The sequence below is a fragment of the Mycteria americana genome, chromosome 14, assembly GCF_035582795.1.
Source record: "Mycteria americana isolate JAX WOST 10 ecotype Jacksonville Zoo and Gardens chromosome 14, USCA_MyAme_1.0, whole genome shotgun sequence".
In the NCBI taxonomy this organism is placed as follows: Eukaryota; Metazoa; Chordata; class Aves; order Ciconiiformes; family Ciconiidae; genus Mycteria; species Mycteria americana.
In genome coordinates, this window is record NC_134378.1 from 10708825 (window position 1) to 10730206 (window position 21382).

General features: G+C 41.9%; 1 protein-coding gene across 7 annotated transcripts in view; it reads left to right on the forward strand.

The window, feature by feature from the left end:
- The window catches only part of TSHZ2 (teashirt zinc finger homeobox 2), a 233804-nt gene that overhangs the window by 202517 nt on the left and 9905 nt on the right, over positions 1-21382 (forward strand). The gene's annotated exons all lie outside the window — the stretch shown is intronic.

A 21382-nucleotide genomic window follows, 5' to 3' on the forward strand; every position in this document is an offset into this window, starting at 1 on the left:
AAACATTTTAATATGAGCAGTCACTGAATGTTTACTGTATCATATTGCTGGGAGCTGAACGTGTGCCAAATGCTATAACAGAAGGGAGCATATGAACTCCAGAATGATGACACTAATAAGGAAATTACAAAAGGCCCAACAAATGGCATTTGTGTTAAATCAATAATGCTCTGTTTGTTTTTTTTTATTCTAATCTTTCTTCTAAAAAAAAAAAAAATTATCTTTCCAAACAGTTGGCAATTCCCATTCTTGTTCTTCTTCCTGAACATAATTAAAAACATGTTGTGGCGTCTACTTAAGACATCAACTTTCCCAAGCCTGTCTTGTCCACTGCGTTTTAAACAAAGACACTTGTTTTGGCATTGTGCCCTTAATTAATCATTTGAGGCTTTATTGCTGTACAAAAAATGTCTTTGTTTAATGATTCATCACAAGCCCAATTTCTGCAGAACTTAATCAACTACAGAACTAACTTTCTAATCAGCTTAAAGTAAAAGAAAAAAGAGAACAAGATTGCTTTTGGTGTATTGTTTTCATAAAGAAGCATTCGTTCAAGGCACACTAGTATTCTAGGCTATTTATGATTTAAAACTACAGAGATCAGATTGGTCAGTTAACCTGGGATTTCAGGAGAAGGAAACCTGTTACTGAAAAGCACGATCCTTGAAGTCCTCGCCAGCATCACTGGCTGCCACTTTCTGTGCAGTGCAACTGAATGGCACTAGGCAGGCTCTTGTGGAAAGGGACTCCAGACTTTGAAGATAAATTTGCAACATAAAGTGCGGTATGATAGCAAAGCAATAATGAACATGGCTGGTTTTACGAAGTGCAGAGATTATTTTTCACTGTGTCTGCTTTTTTCCTGGCTCTTTTTTTCTCTCTTTTTTTTATTTTTTCTTTTATAACGTAGCATTCTTCCATATTACTTTCACTTTAAACCTCCTATGGGTACTATCAAACTTTTGTTCTAGCGGTAGATTTTTACAGTAAATGAGTTTCCCATAGGACAATATAGGAGAGTCTTAAATTTTCTGTGATTGTTTTGTTCTTCTGTTTGATTTGGAATAAAAAGTTCAAGAATAAGGAGTTCAAGTCCCTAAATGACACAAAAGAACAGTTGTGCTTTAGTGACCATAAGCAGGACCCCTAGCCCTTGCAGCACTGGAAGCTATGCAAACACATTGCAGGATACGCTCCCTGCTCTGATACGGGTTACACAGATAAAACACACACAGATTGCGAGATGATAGTCTTTGGCTCGTTGTGCAATTCTTCACATACAGCTGAGGTGCAAGTTAAATGACTGACATCTGACAGACAGAGATATGATAGCTCAATTATTCCAGACGCAGGAGCAAAAGCTCCTCTGAATTTTACTTAAGTTGTCAGAATTGCACCAAAGTACGCCCAAGACCATATTTTTTTCAAAATTAAGTTTTTATTTGCAATAATATAAAAATTCCTAATTCTCTAAGCAGCTGTACACAGCTTGCACTATGTCAAAACATGCCTACATTGAGTAAATATATTATTACACTATGTTAATGTGTGTTATGTAACGGTCATCTATATTAATGTATTCTCCGTGTAAGATAATAGTATTCATTTTCATGAGTTTATAGATTATGCTGCTATCTACATTTGGATTCTTATTGCAGAATTTCATTTTTCAGGTCAGATAAGAAAGTATTTGATTTAATAAGCAGTGCCACACTCCCTGCACTGCAATGAGTTGTGCCAGTCCTTATTACCCCTCTCAGATGAGTTTTTGGTTTGGGCTGAAAACAACAAAGGAGGTTTCTGTGCTCATCATCGTTTCTATGTCCAGAAGGTGTTAACATCGTAAATAAGCTCTGCAGTGTCCCCGGCATAGGCTGCCAAAGCAAGACAACAAAACAACAAGACCCTTTGCTTTGTGATCATCTCTTTGAGTCTAAAAGACTCAAGCCCCAGCAGTTCACCCGTGGCACCCATGGGAGCACTGCTCGCACCAAGATGAGAGCTGAACCTTTCTCCCATTAGCATCAACTATGACGAGAGATCATTTCAAAGCTAATGCTGCTTGTTTGCGTTTGTTGATTTTGATGGTGGCATAAAGTGGCATAAGGTAGGCATGCACGGTGTGCAGGGTTACCACCTTAGCTTCACAGCCACACACGTTTGCAGAGTGAACCCTACCAGAGCTCATCTTTGACCCGGCGGCAGCAGTAGCAGCGCAGGGTCTGAGCCCTGCCGTAAACGAGCTCTTGCAGCCTTTACTGTGCCAAAGTCTCATTCACCTTTGCAACATTTCCTTAGGTTTTTGGCTAAGCACAACGAACAGCCAAAACTTTATTAATACCCACCCTGTGCTGAGTCCTCGCAGCGCTGGTGCCAGCCAGCAGCAGCTCAGTGTGATGGCAGCTCACGGAGGCGAGGCGGCACAGCAATTGTCTATTGTCTCTCCTCCCAGGAAGCCTACTTAAAAGCATAGGACATGTCCTCTGGCCTGATCACCAGGGTTACTTTTCTTTGCTACTTGGCAGCTGCAAAAATGAAACCCAGCTGTAAAAAATAAGAGTCTCTTCTCTATTTGGCAAGGTCTCTTTGGAGTTGGAGTGTGTGTGTGTGCGTGCATGTGTGTCTAGGCAGGACGAAAGCAGACTTGATTAGCAGTTTAGTCTGAACATGTGTTTGCCACCAATTATATTCTTATATATTCACAAGTGCTGAATGCCTGGTTAAAGTAAGGTATAACATGCGTGTGTCTGCAATTGTGTTTAACAGACTGCTGAAAATCGGGCTGTCACTCTGCAACCCCAAAGTAAGGCACACTAGCATAGTACTGCAGTTGCTTTCAGCTAAGCAACACCCTCTGAGCGTACAGCAGGGGCAGAGCTCAGGAGCCACCGGTTGGTAGTGAGGTGCTCTGGTCATTTGGCAATGCCCAGCTTTCCATAATGCATCTAAAACAATTCTGTGTGCAAAAGTCCCTTTTTGTAATTGCAAGGAGAGGAACTCAGCCACAAAGTGATGGATTCTGATTTTTTCTTCCCATTAGGATGATTTAGAATTGTACAATAAGCATCACTGCATGGCTGCTAGATAATGCATGTTATTAATTTGGCACATACTAATGCTCTATTTATATAATATTTCATACACTTTGCAGAGCTTTATATTCAGAGAGCAATCGTAGACATAGCAGACCTTCAGATCCACTCCTGCCATTTCATTTTTTCCTGAGCAAAAGAGTGGTGGCTCAGTGAATTCCTGAATCACACAGAATGGGTTTCCTCCTGTTCTCTCGACAATCAGCCCTTCAGCCAGTCAGCTGGCCCCTAATAGTATGGGAACAGCTAATAATTAAATCCCAACTCTTTGAAGCTAAACAAATGAGGACAAGTGATATAATTAAAGTAGAGAGGTGCCTGACTTATCATCCTCCTTAGACCTCACAAAGTGGCCTGCACAGGTCTCTCTTTTTATGCTAGAATTTCTAATTTTAGCCTCTTAGTCTTTCAGGTAGGGCATCTACTCCTTTGTTTATCAGGGCCTAGACACATTCTCCACTTGATGGAAATATCTGGTAATGAGTCAGGAGGAGCCACAGTATTAACTTCTGGAAGAAGTATTAGGGGTTGAGGACTTGCAAATCTGGATTGTATTAGGAAAATCCAGCATGTAAAGAGAGAGAAGAGTGGGAATCCTACAGGGAAGAAGTTGGGAAATTGAAGCAGGTAAGAAAAAAATTGGCATTCATCTGAGAGTAAAACTACAGACAGAAGAATGACCACTTAGGTGGAGTCCATTTGGGAAAAAAATAGCTGAACTTTGGTTTCCACCTCCAGGAGTGTTTGTATAATTTACTCTGCATTGGTACTCAGAAGATCAGTGATGGCTAGATCCAGTAGATAATTCAGGAGAAGCCCTATCCCCAAGAATAGCAATGCAAAACGTGTCTCAAATGATAAATGAAAGCTCTCTGTGATTAGCTGGTATTTGAGATCCTTCTTGCCCTCCTACATTCACTGCTTACCCCAGATTTCAGTACATGTGCTTTGTGCAGTCTCCCTACTACGCCCGTGTTGATGTGAAGTAGAAAAGGTTGTTGCTAAGTGACATGACAACTGCAAAGTGCTTTTCAATTTCTTTTTCTGTTTTCTACTCCCACCTTCCACATACATCCTGTATAGAGAGTTTGCTGCTGGGAACATCCCTGTCTAGCAGCAAACACCGTGTGACAAAGCTCCAGGTCACATTTCTCACAGAAGTGGCACAGAAGCTACTGTTGCTGCTCCGGTGCTTCTTTCAGCTGGAAACTTGGGAGTGACCAAAGATCTTTCCCATTTTTATTTGCTCACCTGTAAATCTGGGTGATTCAGTGGCCAGCGTGAAATGGGTTTGGTGGCACCTTCCCCAGTCACGTATAACAGTTCCTGCACTCTTCGTACACAGCAAAGCAAAGCAGTCAGCCCAAATGGGCTACAGCACAGCCAGGCTCCGATCTCTGTAACTCAGCCCTGCAAACAAACCCTGGGCCAAAGTTTTGACATGCTTTATCTGTGCTGTGGCTAGCTATCATGGGCTGTAAAGCACCAGGTTCTGTTGTAGTGGAAGATTTCTATTTACAATACCCTGCTGGTAGTCTAAGTCTCTATCGCTGAAGCCCTCCTCAAGTTATTTCATCTATTGGCTCCATGTAGGGAAGCAGTTTAATAAAAAAAAATAAAAAAAAAAACAAACCAAACTTCAAACAACTAGATTCTTTGAACTTTACCTCTCGCAGCAATCTTTATACTACTTACAGCTCCCTGCATTGAGTTTCATTGGCCAAACCGTATCCTTTTGTTTTGTGCCAATACAGTGACTCTTATGCTTGATGGGCCCCATCAGGACCTACCACAGTGAACCACAGCTTACCATAGCAAACCACAATAAAATGATAACAGTAAATAGCATTACAAATCTTGTGCATCTGTCTGTCCTGGGTCCTTCTCTATTCCGTACGTAGGTTAAGACACGACTTCTTGCCATGCAGAATTTGTGAGTGAAAGACTGGCATTACGCCTGCGCTGTCTGTTCTTTACCACATTAAAAAGGTCATAAAAGGATAGTTAGTTTAAAAATCCTGGTACTGAAGAGGGCCTTTGCACTGAAATAAATTCCAAGCAGGACTTTTTTTTTTCAGTTTGGGGGGAGGGGAGCTGCTAGAAAAAAAAATGTGAGCTCAAGTATTAGCTTTCCACTTGTAAAACTTCATATATCACTAAATATATTGCCCATAGAGGACAGAAGCTGTTAAGACGGAAAAGAATTTTGAAGATGGATGAATGACAAAGACAAATGAAGATTTTTATTTTAGCAGAAGTTTCCAAGTGCTGTCTCTGGGTTGGGAGGGTACTGTTAATAAAGTACACTTGACATATAACTGTTCAAGTTCCTGAGAAACAGCTTTGCTTTAAAGTTCAGTAGAGGATCAAAAAGAGTGAATTCTCTGTTTTTCTCTATAAAAAAAGAAAAAGAAAGCCCTGAAAAAGGATAGGTTTTTTTGGGAAACGGCATCTATGCCTTTTGTCTTTTCTTCTCTTTGTGGTCCAGAGACAGTGCGTTGACTGACTTCTTCAGAAAGGAGATCAGTGAAATTGTCAGTTGATTACTTCTCCTTGATTAGCATTTATAAGAGCCCTGTGATACATTATTTGCATTCCTATTTAGCCGTGATTTTTGTGGGGCAGCAATGATTAAACTTGTCACAGGGCCTGATTGACAGGGTCAGATCTTCACTTTCTACTCTTTTGAAATTAAAAACAAATGTGTCAGCTCCCTTCATGGGCCGCAGCGCTGTGAAGCTTGCTTGCCTTGTCATCGCAGATAGGTCAGGAATGTTTTAATTTTAGGGATGGATTCTGCTTGTCAAGCAGAGTGTGATGGCGTGTAGTTCTGGAGATGAGATGTGAAGGGTGTAAAACAAAGAATGGAAAGAACAAAGACAAAGACACTCACATTATTAGACAGATTTAATTAGTCTGAATGGATATTATGCTAGATGAAGCAGTGAGCTGTGAAATTAACCCTTGATTACGGATTGGAGGATCATGCTCATAAAGAGAATCAAACCTTGGTGAATGGGAAAGAGGTGCCGTCCTACCCTTCGTCCTAGCCTTCATCCCCACAACCCCTTCCTGAGTCCAAGAGGGGGTGAAAATCTTTGAAGGAAAAGCTGTCATTGATGGCATTTGGGAAGTTAGGGCAGTCTCTCCCTTTTTCCCAACGTCCAAAGCTAGCCCAACCAAAGAGCTGAAACCAGGCAGGTTACACGGAGGCAGATTTTTGCCTGAAGGATGGTGAGTAACAACTCCCACCCAGTGCAGCCCATACCCTGCGGGCGAACGGGTGCGCAGGCAGCGCAGAGCCCAAGTCCCCTCTAAAGACATATTCCCACCTCATTCCTGCCTGCCTTCCCACCACTACCAAGTAGGGTGGATATTTCTGCTTGAAAACATATTTTGTTATGATAAGCTGTGAGTTAATGCGATATTACTCACTCCTAAGTGAGGGTTTAGGGTCCAGAAAGGCTGATCTATACAGCCTCTAATACGCAAGTGCCATAATGTCCCAAATAGCGAGATAGTGTGGGAGATTAGTGTAATGACAATTGAGAGGGTGCTGTGTTTTGCTGCATCCAGTGCTGTACAGAAGAGGCACTTCAGCCTTTTGTGTGCTTCTCATCAGCATTCCCCAAAGCACCGTACCAATAACTACTCCTTCTAATTAGCACTACTGCAACGGAAGAAAACAAATAGAAAATACAGTGTTACTCTCTTGTTAGTTCCTTGTCATTTCTTCCAAGTTGTTCAACTAATGGAGTAATCAGCCTTTATGTTAAAAAAGAGGGGGAAAAAAGCCAAAGGGCATTAGGTGCACTAATCTACCAATAGGTGTGAGGCCCCTGCTTCCTTCTGGCACATTTGAAATGCTTAGTTTCAGTGCAAATTTGCATGCTGGAGACTGTCAGATTAAAAAGGAGTGAGACATGAAAACGAGTTGGGTGAGAGACTGCCTAGAAATGGTGGCTGATAACTTACTGCACGACAGTCTTACCTCTTTAGTCATGTTGACTGAGCCTCTATAGGTACCATGCTGCACAGTGATACTTCTCATACCATTTTTTAAATGTGATCTCAAGAATTCTCATTTTTACTTAATACATAGTAGCATTTAAGTGGTCTCTGTATGTGGAGTGAAAAGAACCTTTCGATGAAAGACCTACAGAAGATTAATGAAAGTCATTATTGTTATATGATAGCAGAGGGTTACTATCCGCAGGAAGAAAGGCGTTTCTGCCTGCACATCTTTTCTCCCCTGGTTTCCTCATGTCTTTTTGTACCCCGAAAGAGAAGAGGCAGCATGAAAAGGTGATGAGGGAATAGGATCTGACATGAATCCCATTGCTAAGTCTACTACTGAATTTCTGTTGGTGTTAGAACAAGTCACTTTGCCATTCTCCAGATGAAAACGATTATTTAAGGACAAAAGACTAGTACTTATCATTAAACCTGAAGACACAGACTAGTTCTTAGGCAGAAAAGCCTTGTCATTGAACTGGTGTTTATGCAAGCAGTCACACATTAGTGTTACCTCTTTCAGGGGCCTCTCATCAAAGTCTGTATTATTACAAACCTATTGAGCTGTAACCTCAGCTGCTGTGAATCAACGTAACTCCTGAAATTACCACTGCTACACAGTTTTACATCAGCTGAGAATCCAGCTCTTTCTTTCTAGCTGTTTATGTATTATTCAGCTAAATTATTCCAGTAGAGGCCATTCAAAACACTGTGCTCTTCCGAGAAGGATCTGCCTTCCAGACCCAGCATTGGCCCCTTGGGGCAGGACCCTTGATCTGGGTCTTCCCAATCCCCAGTCTGGAAGGCCAAGTGGGTCATAGAATAATTCAATTAAACGGTTTTAATTTAATTATTTGATTCAATAGTTCCTTGCAATCTCTGCTGCTCTCAGCATGAAGCAATGCTTTGGTTACCTGTTGCAGGGGAGGGCTTTGCCAGCAGATGTGCTTGTGCAGACGCATGGGTCGGCCGGTTACAGTAGGGCTGTGCAGGAGCGCTTGCGTTGGACTTGCTGCCTGGAGATACTGTTGGCCTGTTTTGTTAAAAGAGAACAAAGCATATGAAACCCATGGAAAATGCAATGGCTAATAAAAGGGAAATCTCTGTATCTTCTGTTTCTCTATTTATCAGAAATGTAGGTGAGGTTTTTTGTTTCTTTGTTTTGCACTTGCCATGGTTCTCTCTCTTGGGCACTGAGCTTTGTAGCTTGTAAAATCTTAACATGGCTGATTTTGTCATTGTGGTGCTCCTCCTGCTCGCTTTGCAGAGAGAGAGTCTTCAACTGGTGCATTCAGCTTCAATACGAAACATCAGCAGACAAAAGGTATCCAAAGGAGAGGTTTGGACAGAACCATTCAATGCAGAAAATGTTGAGTAAATGCTCAAGACAGCCCTATAGCATTGCATATGATCCTTCAGTGAGGAACAATAAGCACTTACGTATGGAATACAATGCACACTTGCTTGGATGTTCAGTTTTATATTACCATCCTGCTGTTCATGGGTATAGCTGAAGAATTGGTGCTAGGAGCACTGGCCCCATTTGCAGGGGCATTTCTGCCTCACTGATATGCCTCTGTAAAGAGAGTAACTCTGTTTAAAGCAGGGAATTAACACTGGTGTAAAACAGGTGTAAGCAGAGCAGACTCACACTCTTCACCCGAAGCGGCAGCTCAAAATCATTGCGTTTCTGCCTACCAGATAGAGCGTATATTTTCTAATTATATACGCAAGATCCTCGCTCACCTGAGGTTCAAGTTTGCAGCACCGTTTCTCATCACTCACTTAATTCAAAGAGCAAGAGCAGTTACGCGCTCCCCACCCTTCCTTTATTTTTCAAACTGAATCGTTTCAGTGGTAGCTTGGTGTGTCAGCTTGTAAGTCTATAAAACAGTTTTCTACCAGCTGGAAATCCAACATGCTACATGAATACATAACAGTGCCTAACCAAGAAGGTTTGTAATTCAGTAATTAGCTGTAATTAATGAACACAAAGTGAAGACTCATTTACAGTTTAAATTATCACATTAGCTCCTGTCACCCTCTATGTACACAAAACAGCAGGAATTCAATTATTTTTATTCTTCAAAGCTAATTTAAAATTTAAGGAATGCCATTACATGAAATAATAGGTAGGAAATGTAATAGAAATCGCTGAGAACAGTTGGCCATCCTTAGAATGGGAGGAAAAAAATGCTATCAGTGATGATTTGGAAATGTTGTTTCATCTGTGAACAGATGAAGGATTGAAATCTACGCTCTTTTCAGTGTATTTAAAAAGAAAACGAGTTTGGTGGTTGCTAAGTCTTTGTGCAGGAAGAGCCATTGTGCATAATTGTAAAAGCAGTTGATACTGATAATGCTGTTGATAGTAACATGATGACAGCATGGAAATGCTCACACCATTATCTTTAATGGGGCTGAGTCGATTGCAACAGCATCGAGCCCCTGTAATATTCACCAATCTTAGTTGTGAAACTTCAGCCTAGCAGGCCTTAAGCAATTGTCACTTTGCAATCTGCCTATAGTTTGTGTGTGTACGTACGTCTATGTAAAACGCTTTCATTGTGCTTTTAAACCCACCATGATGCTTCTCTCTGCAGCTGCCACTGATTTTTTTTTCTCAAACAGTTCAATAACAAGAGAATTCCAAACCCATCTGATGCCGCTTCTGTAGCTCCCACATATCTGCATTACAGCCCTTATTTTTTTGTTCTTTATTTCTTATTCAGTTGCCTGTTCATTTTAAATAGGCCACTGGAAGCTACACCATCTAATTTTTCATAGGTGATCGACTGCTGAGTTGTGGGTTTACGTAGACAGAGGGAAGGTAGCGATAAGCCAAAGAGAGAGGATTCTATTAGGAAATGCAGCAGTAATTAATGAATCCTGCCAGTAATTGGGAAGGTGTAAGCCTCTGTAATATCGTAATGATAGTCATCCGTTCTGTGCATCCCCCATCACTCCGAACGATCCCTCATCGTCTCTGTGATCTCAGACACTTAGCCATGCAAATCTTCCTGACAGGACTCTATGTCTTTGTCTCCCTAATTGGACAGTATAGAGTTGTTTATGGATATTGCAGACATTTAGGCCTCAGTTGGAGGTTGTTCAAAAATCGTTAGCAAAGTTGCCTTAACAGCATTGTCAAATATTTATTCCCTTGTTTCAATATCTGTTTTTAACCCAGGCATGGTTCACGATAGTATTAACATTTTGGAGATACACCGTCTCGTTCCAGGCTCCATTTGAGATTATTATTAAGCCATTCTCCTACAGAAAAAGAGAACAACAAAAAAATCTACCATAAGTCCTCATTTCTCAAGGATAAAACATGAGATTGTAGGGCAAATGTGCTGCTTTTTAATACCATTTCCATGGGGAAATATTAAGAATGCTGACAAAGGCAGTTCCACTTACAAAAATTACAGGAAGCTTATGGGGCAAAAATTCCAGTTTAGTGTAAGCCAAAATAAATGGAGAATAATCCCATTCACTATACCACTTCAAGTGAGAGCAGATTAAGAGTCTGTATCATACATATTAGAAAAACTATGTCTTTTTCCCTGGTCAAGACTTGGGGGGGGGGGGGGGGGGGGGGGCTAATTCTTCTATATAATTGTCTATTGGTAGTAGGTGAAAAGTAAGATATAATAAATGCATCTAGTGTTGTCCTTTACCAGAACAGATTTTTTTCTTTTAGAAACTTGGTATTTGGGGAATTTTGCATCTTTGTGCATAATGCATTTATTGTATATGGTTTGGGGATTTTCTGAGCACAAGGGAAAGTCTTGTAGAGACCTAAACCATGAACACAAGAAGCAAAATTGAGTTTAAGAGAGCATGCTGGAGATCAAAGACAACGGCCGGTACAGCCACAAATGCTTGTGGAGCATCAGGGAGAGAGATCAGATGGATCAGGCGACTGAATTTACAGTCCCTTGGTCATATGCCATTTTACTCAGACAAGTTGTCCCACAAATCAAGGGGATTATTTGCCTCAGTAAAAGACGATCAGGTCTCTCTTTTTTGTAACTACTAAATTAAGCCCCTAATCCTGCAAACAGTTAACTACATACTTACTTCCATTGCCTTCTTGTCTCACAAGGCTGCTTGTTCTAGCAAAGGTAAACATTAACATATTTTATATTTTTGTTAAAAGATCAATATTCAACTGGAATAAAACCAGAAAAAAATATATGCAAGCATTTATTGAAAATTTATCGAAAATAATAATTTGGCAATTTTTTTCAACCCAACTCTATTTCCTTTACACAAATATAGGGTGTGAAAACTTCTGTTCATGAGAATGTTTCTAGGAAGAATTTCTGAAAGTATTAATTTGCGCCTGTCTGGCAACTATCTTGAAAGCTGTTTGTAGTTTTGGAAATTATTCAGCCAGGGAGCAGTAGAAATGACACATTATATAGTTGATTAATACAGTAAATAGCAAATTACTGAAGGGGGAATAATCAAAGCCATAGTTGCAGCAAATATTTACCTTATCTGATTTCTCTCGGGTTATCCCAGAGTTTTAGGTACCTCCCACAATCAAACCCAAAAGGTAAAGAAAACAAATTAAAGTAAAACTATTTGTAACACAAGGGAAGGAATAGATTTTTTTTTTTCTTTTTGGTGAAAAATTTCTGCGTATGTGTTATAATTCTTTATTTTAGCAAGCTCCCATTTTTTCAGTTAGAAGGTCTTTTTATAATAAACTTAATGTTCCCCTAAAGCACTACTGATGTCATCTGTAAACCCATAAGCTTTTCACTCCTCTCCCTAAATTGCTGACGAAAAAGTTGTGAACTACAGCACACAGAAAAAAATCCATCTCTTGAAGGTCAGAGAAGGCAGCGAACTGCCTGAATATATAGCCAAATACATCCACAACGCCTGTCCCATTCAAGCTCGCATTTTGCCCTCCCTGAGATCATTGCAGGGGCAGGGGCTGAAGCAAGGATGTCCCCACCTCTCGGATGTCCCTCCTGCTGAACACAAAGCCCTGTTTCCTAGAGCCTTTGATGGACCCCTGGGCACAGATAACATGCTACAGGGAGCAGCCCAGTTCACCCCAGGCACAGCAGGTTCAGCCTCTCCCTCATCTCCAGGCTGATGGCACCAGGTTTCTGCTCCCGTTGTGCTACCGGCCCAGGGGGGGACAGCACTGCAGGACAGGATCAGACTCTCTTCTCCCCGCAGCAGACAAAGCAAATTGGCTCTAGGTTTGCCTTCTAGAACCTTCTCCTCCAGAAAATGAATGTATTGGCATTTAGGTTTTTTTATATACGCACATACATATATATATTTAAAATCCCAGCTTTAGAAACTTATGTTGGTGAGGCAGTCTGTGACACTGAATACAAGCTGCTGTGCAAAGCAATTGCCAAATGTTTACATAAACACATAAATAAGACAAATAAATTTATTTTCATTATTCATATTTTCTGCTCTTTCTTTTCCTTTTTATTTATGCTTTAAACAACAGTTACTGTAAATATTACGATAAAAAAAATGCCTGCAGTGGACAGGAAGATGATCAAAAAGCCCTGATATAGAGCAATTCATGTTTCTTCTTTACAATCACTAACGAATCTTAACTTGAACCATGTTATGTTCCCATGTGAGTGATAAGCAATGATTTATTATGAAGTGTCACGAAATCGGAATGCCATACAGTGAGACATGAGCTAGTGGAAAATGTGTTCCCTGTTTCCCAGCCTCATTACTCAAAGATGCAGCGTCCCTTTCTCCAAGTCTAATTTACCTGGTTTTCGAGGCACTCTGATAGCAAAGGAAACAGCACCAGGAGTGAAATGCCTGATCCGGGCTGTGCCATTCGCCTACCAGCACCGCTACACACATTGCAACAACCGGGAATGAGGGCCTGCCTGGAAATTCAAGGCTATTGCTGTATCAAACATTTGCAACCCTAATGATGATACCCCCAAAAGCAATTGCTTAGGATTACAGCATCCGTTGCCTCATCAGTACTGTCAATGCATGAAGAGGAAATAAAACAGGCATCGCAGAGGAGACAAACGGAGAAGTTTTCTTTATGCGTTAGAGTTTCTTCTACTCTCTAATGATTCCCTTCACCCCATGATCCTAATTCAAGTAACTGGCATGTGATATATTTTGTAGATAAATCAGCAGCAGAAGAGTATGTGCAGTTCTGGCACCACAGAGTAGGTGATTTACTTGTAGCTCACACTGAGCGCACTGGTTTGGTTTTTAAGGTGGGAATTTGTGTTTTAAGTGCTTCCTCACACAGAAAGGAGAAACCAGCATACTGTACTCTAATTCACGTAAGCGGCCCTCCTCTCCTAGTGATTAATGCCTTCCGCAAGAAGTAACCCAGACAGGCATAGTCTTAGATTTTAAGCATTTTTCCGGCTGTCTCTTTAAATGCCCTAGTCCTCAAAGCGCTTGATCTCTGTCAAATCAGTAATGGAAATAGGTGCATCTACCTAAAGATCAAGATTTGAGTGTGTTTCCATTCTACAGCAGAAAAAGACATGGAAGTGTGAGCCTTCCCAAGGAGGTACGGCTTGGATGGTCTGGGCACATCGTGGAGCAATCAGAAACGCGTGCTGACACCTGGAACAATGAATCGTATTTTTCTGGAAAGGCAAAGCCTCTACCAGAAAAAAAACAATTTTGTTAATCCAAAAACATAGATTTAATCACACCAGATTTGTTAAAAATTTACCAGCAGTAGCAGTTTCTGTTTCAAAACATGATCCCATTCTACCACGACAAAATGTGATAGAAGACCAGAAAGTTAAACTGAACAGAATAAACTTGAGAACAAATTTATCTCCTGCAAATTCTTTCACATTAAAAAAAAAATCCTATATCTAGGCATGTTACAACTAGTTCAGTCTGTCTTAAGGCAATAGTAGCTGTTGTTTTTCTTGCAGAAAATGTGGAAATCATCAGAAGAAAATTAACCAGAACTCATCCTTGTTTGAAAGGCTGAGAGACTCACAAATTTCAAAAATCTTTTTTCTATAGAAATGCTTTATACAGAATCTTTGTGAAGTACAATCCAGAGAGTAGTTGTCTCACAGCACTGACAATGTCTGCTGTTCCAGAGGAGACGGTGTGTGATGTACCATCCTGAAATATTGTCAGCAAGCCTGGAAATATGAAGGCACTTTCATAGCAAGGCAGGGATGAAAGGAAAGAGGTTTGGGTTTGCTTTTTTGTTTTGCTTTGTTTCTTAGTCCTAATAAAATGTACCACTGTGCTCTTAACTTCTCCCCTCCCATTTTGTTCAGCAGAGAAAGGGAACATAATTCTCCTGCAGAAGAGTTACGGTGTTCAGGAGAGAGGGAAGAGGTACAAATTCCTTCCTGGAGGTGTTCACTTTAGCCAGTGACAAGTTTTGTGTAATATCAAAATAGCTCTGAACGCAGAGGTAGGATCAGCATCTCCCCGCTCTCGAGTGTCCTTTACTCTCTCACAGTGAATCTAGACATTTTAATGGCATAGCTCAGTAGGTGGGGCTGGGAGAAAACCACCCACAATAGCCTCTAGTTTGATGATTAAGAAATTCTCTTCAGAATTGAAAAAATGTGGCGTTTAATCTAACCGGGAATAACATCACAAAGGAAACAAGGAGGCAATTGAGGAATTATGCAGCAGTTGAGTAAATACTTGCAGATGACAAACTGGCCTTCTTAAGCAGCTAAATTAATTGGGGAAATCTAGCTTCAAGTGACCTGCCAGTACATCCTGACATCCATCCATGTAAACCTGGGACTTGAACCCACCGCCAGCGTCCAGCCGGTTGAACCATAATTGCTTTGTCTTATCTGCTCTAAATTCACTTATTTCAAGGTGTGTTACAAAAGCTATTTCTCTTCTGGGATCTATACAGGTGGCATTTTAAAATGTAGCAAGCACCCAAGTCTACAGAACCTGCTTGTCACAGAAAATGACACAGTTTGCATGTGACCTGTAATGACAGTTGCTAGTTGAAAAGAAACTAGAAATTCAGCTATATCTTCCACACTTTGGTTGCAGCTGCCATCAACTAAATCTCTCTCCAAGGGCAGATGGTGCCCTGTACAATGAACAATTTAATCTTTAGCAAATAGAGAAACTTTGCCAAAAAATCCACATTTTTTTTTCTCCAAGAATAGGCTGTCAATAACATGTGCTCTCAAATACATTGTGATTTGATGACTATACTTTATTTATAGGAAAAACCAAAAATTAAATGTTCTTTCTCATTTTTTTTTTCTTTACAAGCCTGTGATCCTTCCAGATACCCCTGTACTGGGCTTTGTCTGTGTGCAGAAGCGATTAGGAGGGACCAGTTAAGCGTCAGGATATTTCTTTGTGCCTGTTAGATATCATGTGTGCTGTTCTCTGTTACTGAGCATGTGTGTATCCTATGTCACCTTGAGGCCCAAGCTGAGATCAGGGGTGAAATCTTGGCCTTTCTCAACGCAAGTGGCAGAAATCCCACTCTCTCCACCAGCCCAGGATTTCATCGCGTCTCTGTGAAGACACGGGGAGCTGCAGCCCCCAATTTTTCGTCTGACTCCATCTATCAGCCAAACAGCTGAGGCATGCAAGGAGGTGAAATGATTTGCCTAAAGCTATGCACACCAGATCTCTGGGGGTGGGAACCGGCTTTTAGCACCCAGCCTGCTCTCTTCCCTTCCTCTCCTGGCTACCTCCGAAGGAAGCAAGGATGGGCTGAGCGTGCATTGCTTCTGGCAGCAATGCTGGTTGCCCCTCCTGCAACCTCCCTACACCCAGCATCACTGCCTTAGCTGCCCTGGCCTGTGCAAAGACCTGGATTGCCCAAATTATCGGGGGAAAAAAATTATTCCTCCTGATTTTTCTCAGCCTAAATAGCCCCCTGACCTGTGGCGTCCTACAGTCGGCACTGGTGAGTGGTCGCATGCGGAGGGAGGGATGGGGCTGCTTCAGCCAGCAGCGCTCACCTCCGCCCTTACCGCATCTTTCATTTGCCCCTGTCTTCTGGGGAATGCGTCTCACCGTCCTTGCTTTTAAAATACTCCCAGATCCTTTTCTAGTCATTCACAGAAGAAACTGCCTGCCCTCTGGGGAACGGCTCAGGCTAACAGATGTCAGCATTTTCGCAAGCCATGTTGTTCAGGTGGATTTGGAGGATCTAACTGTATTTGTTCAGGGATGTCTAGTAACCCTAGTGAGCTGGGCACTGCTGCACATATTCAGTAGCTCTGACTGGGCTGCGTTTTGTCTAGAAATACATATATATACTTACATATAAAAGTATATTTATATTTATATAAAATATAATGTATATGCAGAAGAATTTTTGCATCTCTCTCAGGTCTCAGGTGGCACGATTGGTCCCCACACACGCCTGCACTGGCAAGCCCCTAAAAGGTCAGTGTTGCTGTATTCGTGCAGCCCAGCCGTGGTGTTTGGTACTGTTAGTCCACAGTTCCTGGCAGCATCAGATCACGGTGTTCACTGCACTGTGCACGATACAAATAGGCATATTATGCTTAAGAGTTTTGCTGAAGCAGGGTCACAGCTAAAAAATCTGTCATGCAAAACTATATGCACAGATATCAGAAGTTTCTGAAAACAAGAAACTCAAAAAGTGAAAGGTTTGGGGGTTTTTTTTGGCAGATTTCAAGGAGATTCTTCTTTTATACCCCAAAACTGTAGGGCCAGGCCAGCTGAGGTAAATCAGAATAACTTCATTGACCTCCTGCAGATAAGGTCTTTTGCACCAGCTGCAGATATGCGCTCTGATGATCTTGCTGCTGAAATCCGGAGGTCTTTTACCTGACCTTGGCCTTAGCCTCTTAGCAAAGTATCTTCAACAAAGAGTTTTCTGAGATAAATGCAACTTAATGACTTCAAGTTTTTATTAAATGTAGTTTCCATCATCCCAGGCAATGAGGTCTCTAAATTCCTCCACCTGGGTGTTACCACAGTCAGACAATTTTGTATTTAGGCAGACACACCCCAGGAACATCTGAGCTAGAGCCCACATTTCGTTTCCATTATCTTGTCCCGCATTCTCATAAGCTTAGATCATGGGACAGAAACACGTTTTACTTTTACAATAAAGGAGACCTTTTTCCACACGCCCCCTTCCATGTGGCTGATGGCTCGGGTTGAATATGCAGAGTCCGGTGCCTTCTGCAGGGACACGAGGGGCTCAGGGACCTGCTGGGGACCATGGTGGGTTGTGCTGGTGTGTCCTCCTCTCCCTGTGCTCTGCTGCTGGGCAGAAGCTGACCAACTTCTATGCAGTGCACCGTGAAGCTTCTTGACACGACACCCTTCCGTATGAAGAACATTAGGGACCTTTCCCTGCTGGCATCATGTGGAGCCTCTGCTTGTGTTTGGGTGGGTGCTGCACCCTCAGCAAAGAACGAAGAACTGAAAGTATTAGTTTTCACAACGGTTATTCTTACCTCTCCCAAAATGCTTTCCCACCCAATGCTTTTAGAGTGTGTTTTCTGAAACAAATATGTTCTATTTATTTATTTAATGTGCTGTTAAATGACCTTCTGGAAAGCTATTCCTGCCGCAAGGCTTTAAAATGGATGGGCAAGCATAACTTAAGAGAGCATGCTCCTTACAATCAGGATGAATCATTTGAGTAGTTACTGTTTAGACTGATATAATTTTAGTTATAATTATGGGTAACGAGAAGGCATTTAGAGTCTGTAATATTGTAATTCATGGTGAGAGGAGTCCTAAATGAAATAAAATATATCCAGATTTGCTTTTTCTCCCTATCTAGGTATTATGCACGTAAGCATGATTCTTTAAGGAACAGCTTTTCTGCTGCTGTAAAAATCTAGCAAAAGTAGGTCAAAAATGACATCTAGAGATAACATGTTTGGTAACCACAAAGGGACTGTCTGTATCTTTCTATTTGGCCTTTTAAGAGTCCTGCAATTTATTACTGTAGGTACAGCTGCAGCATGAAAAGGTTTTGATCCATAGACTCCCATGGACTTTGGTGGGTGGATCACAGATACTTATTGTCATTTTTATTATCCCATTACACTAGTAGAAGATGATAAAATGATATTAGCAAAGATCTGCAAATGCAAAAAAACGTTATAAACACATGAACCTGCTGTCATCTGCCTGGCTCTAGAGTACCATCACACCTCAGACCGTGCCGCTGACGTGATCGGCGTTCTCCTGCAGAACCCAAAAAGCAAACAGTACCAGCAATCCCCAAGTGAAGGACTTGAAAACCACCCCATGAGCAGACAGCCCGTGTCCTACCCCCCAGGAAGCTGCGTCGTTCAGTCAGTGTGGCTTTTGGCCACAGAGAAAAGGGGGAAAGGAGACTAGAGAGAGCAAACGAAAGCATGGGACTTGGCATGGGTGTGCACGTGTGTGCATGAAAGAAAGAGCGAGCTCACCGCTGCTCTCATGAGCCAGGAGCCATGCGGGGGCTCAGGAGCACAGCTGAGCAGCGCTGGTGCCAGCCCGCAGAGGCCGGACACATGCGCGATTAGCTGTTGGCATACACTTGACAGTTGTCTCAGATTGCAGCCATGTTTGAGAGTTCCTATTTCAAAGGTTTCACAGCTGTGTTTTTACGGCAAGATTTGAATGAGGAGAGGGAAGCCGTGCCATGGACAAGGAGTGGGAAGGTGCTCGTTAGAAGGAATCCTGAGTCCTGACACATCCGCATTAAAATAGATACAACTTTTTACATCTGCTGATGGCTTGATAATTAATGTTAAGTAAAAGCAAAACTTCAGCATCTGCAACTGATATTTCACATATGCTGAACAAGATATCAGCATAATGAACACCCTCAACCGCATTTTCATAACATAATTTAAATGATAGAGTTTTCTTTATGGTACAGGTTGAACTACATTTCAACAAATGCCCAGGAAGCAACAAGCTTTGCCCATCAAGTGCTGTTTAAACAGACAAGCTGCTATGCCCTAGACTGTGGGTGACAAGCTCTCCACATACTCCCTGAATCTCTTAGAGACTTGATAATGAAATACATAAACTATGACCCTTATTGATTAGGACTCACACTAATTAATTTCCTGAAGTCCTGTCCCAGCCTGCAGTGATATCAATGCAAAAAAAAAAAACCCCAAGGATGGAGACTTTGGTTGGCCAAAAGACCTAGGGGTGAAGTACTTATCCCATTGAAATCAATGGCAAGTTCCAATTGATTTTAGTCACGCATGGATGTTACCATTAGTCAAGTATATGGACGCTTAGCCTCAAAAGTTTATACAATTGTCACAAATGGCTTTTATAGCAGTGCTAAACCAAAATTCCCTGCACGCACGCAGCAGTGCAGAGAACCGCCTCCAGCTCCAGGCTCCTTGTTCCATCTTATCTTTCCTCCAGCAGCAGAACCAGTTGAAGAGGTTTCCACCTTCCCCGTGGCTGTGCAGTCCCAGCGCTGCACTGGGGCCTCCTTTTGGAAGTGTTTGCGTGGCCCCTTGTGAGCTACAGCAGGGATGGATCCAGTTTCTGGCTGGGGTGGTGCAGACCCACAGACGGTTGCAGGGACACGGCTGAGGACTGTGTCATACCATAGGGTGGAAATGACAGGAAGGGGCGAGAGCTTCTGAAGCGGGTTTGTTGCAGAAGAGTTTCTTGTGGACCTACACCCTGACTGATGTGTCTCTGAAGAGCTCTGCCAAGGGTTAACAATGTCCTTAATGTTGCTCTGTGCATGCTCCCCTTGTGACTCAGCTGATTTTACGGCTGGTCTAATACAAAAGTCCAAGGACCTCCTCACAACGAATCAAAAGAAAAGGAGGCAGGAGTCTGGCTTTTCAGTTTTGCAATCCAAGCCCTTGACAAATATTTCCCACTGGCAGGGAACCAGTGCTCTGCAGTTACTTTGCTTCAAACCAAGACTCCTTCCCAGATTTAGCACTTTCAGTAATATTACATGCTGCTTAATTGTTCTAATGACATTCTGGAGGCAGAGTTGAATTAATCAAGAGTTATCACTCCTGCACTCAGCTTTCACCACCGCCCCTCATGTTGGCCTATACGGGACCAGCCCATAGTTTCTGTGTCCCGCACCCATAAGTTAGGCAGATGCTGTGCATGTCAGAGCCGCTACAGAGCTTGATATGATCCAAGGCAGGACTTACGTGGCATGCCACAGGTAGCTTTCCATCCTGGTGAGGGCTGCAAGATCTACTCAGAAAGGTAAAGTCAAATGCCTGTGCCATCTCCACAGTCTGCACTTGGACCATGGAGGGATTTTGGAGGGATTTCTTGGAATTGGAGGGATTTTGCAGGTGAGAACTTGGCTGCAGCAGCAGAGCCAGCTCCTGGCATTACTGTGTTTCAGCTCTAGGCTTTACAACAGTACAGCTTCTGGACTTCTTTAAAACTTGAACAACATGTAAACTGACATAGCTTTGTCCTTTTGCAGTGAAAAATAATGGCTTTGCAAAGTGTGAATTGCTCTGGAGCGTTACCTCTGAAACCTAAAGACAACATTTTAGAGTGTCAACATGGATTGCTTTTAATACCTTTTAAGTGGGAATAATGATCTAAGGTATTCGCCACAATTTCAAGCTGACTTCCATGCATCCTCAGCTGCCAAAAGTCTCTACATCCAGCTGCCAAAACCTCTTCTTCCCTTCCAACAATTTCTCCATAGCAGGCTTGGACTGCCAATGCAAAACTCAGCATCACTATGAAAACTGGAAAGGTGAAGATATTGAAAAATAAAACAAATTATAAACTAAATAGCATGGAGTCAATGGACTTTTTTGTTTTCATATGGAATTTTTGAAAAGCTGAGTTTATTTTACTTTAAATAAAGCTACTACTGAATTTCCAGTTGATTTAGCCAGAACACAGGGAACACACCGCAGGATTTGAGTTGTGTTTGCTGAAATGTCCGTGGCCTTGAACAGATAATATATTTTTCAGTAACATATTTCTCTTTGCCCGCTGTTGGTCTTTTTTCCTCTGTGCTCTCTCCAGCTTGACTTTCACTCTACTTATTGCCTGCCTCATTTCTCACCCTATTTTTCCAGTTGTTTTTTCTACTGCTTTTCTCAGTATCTTTCTCCCAGGTTATAAGCAAAACAGAACTCAACTTTGAGCTGAACTTTTAAACCCACATCTTGAAATTAAGTAAAACAAGCGCCTTCTGTCTCTATATAGAAGTAACTTCACAACTTGAGTCACTTACTTAGCACTTTTAGTAGCTGCAGAATGGAAAAGGTCCATTGGAAGAACAGCGGCTTTTAGTGCTGGGGAGGGGAGGTGCCTTAACAACC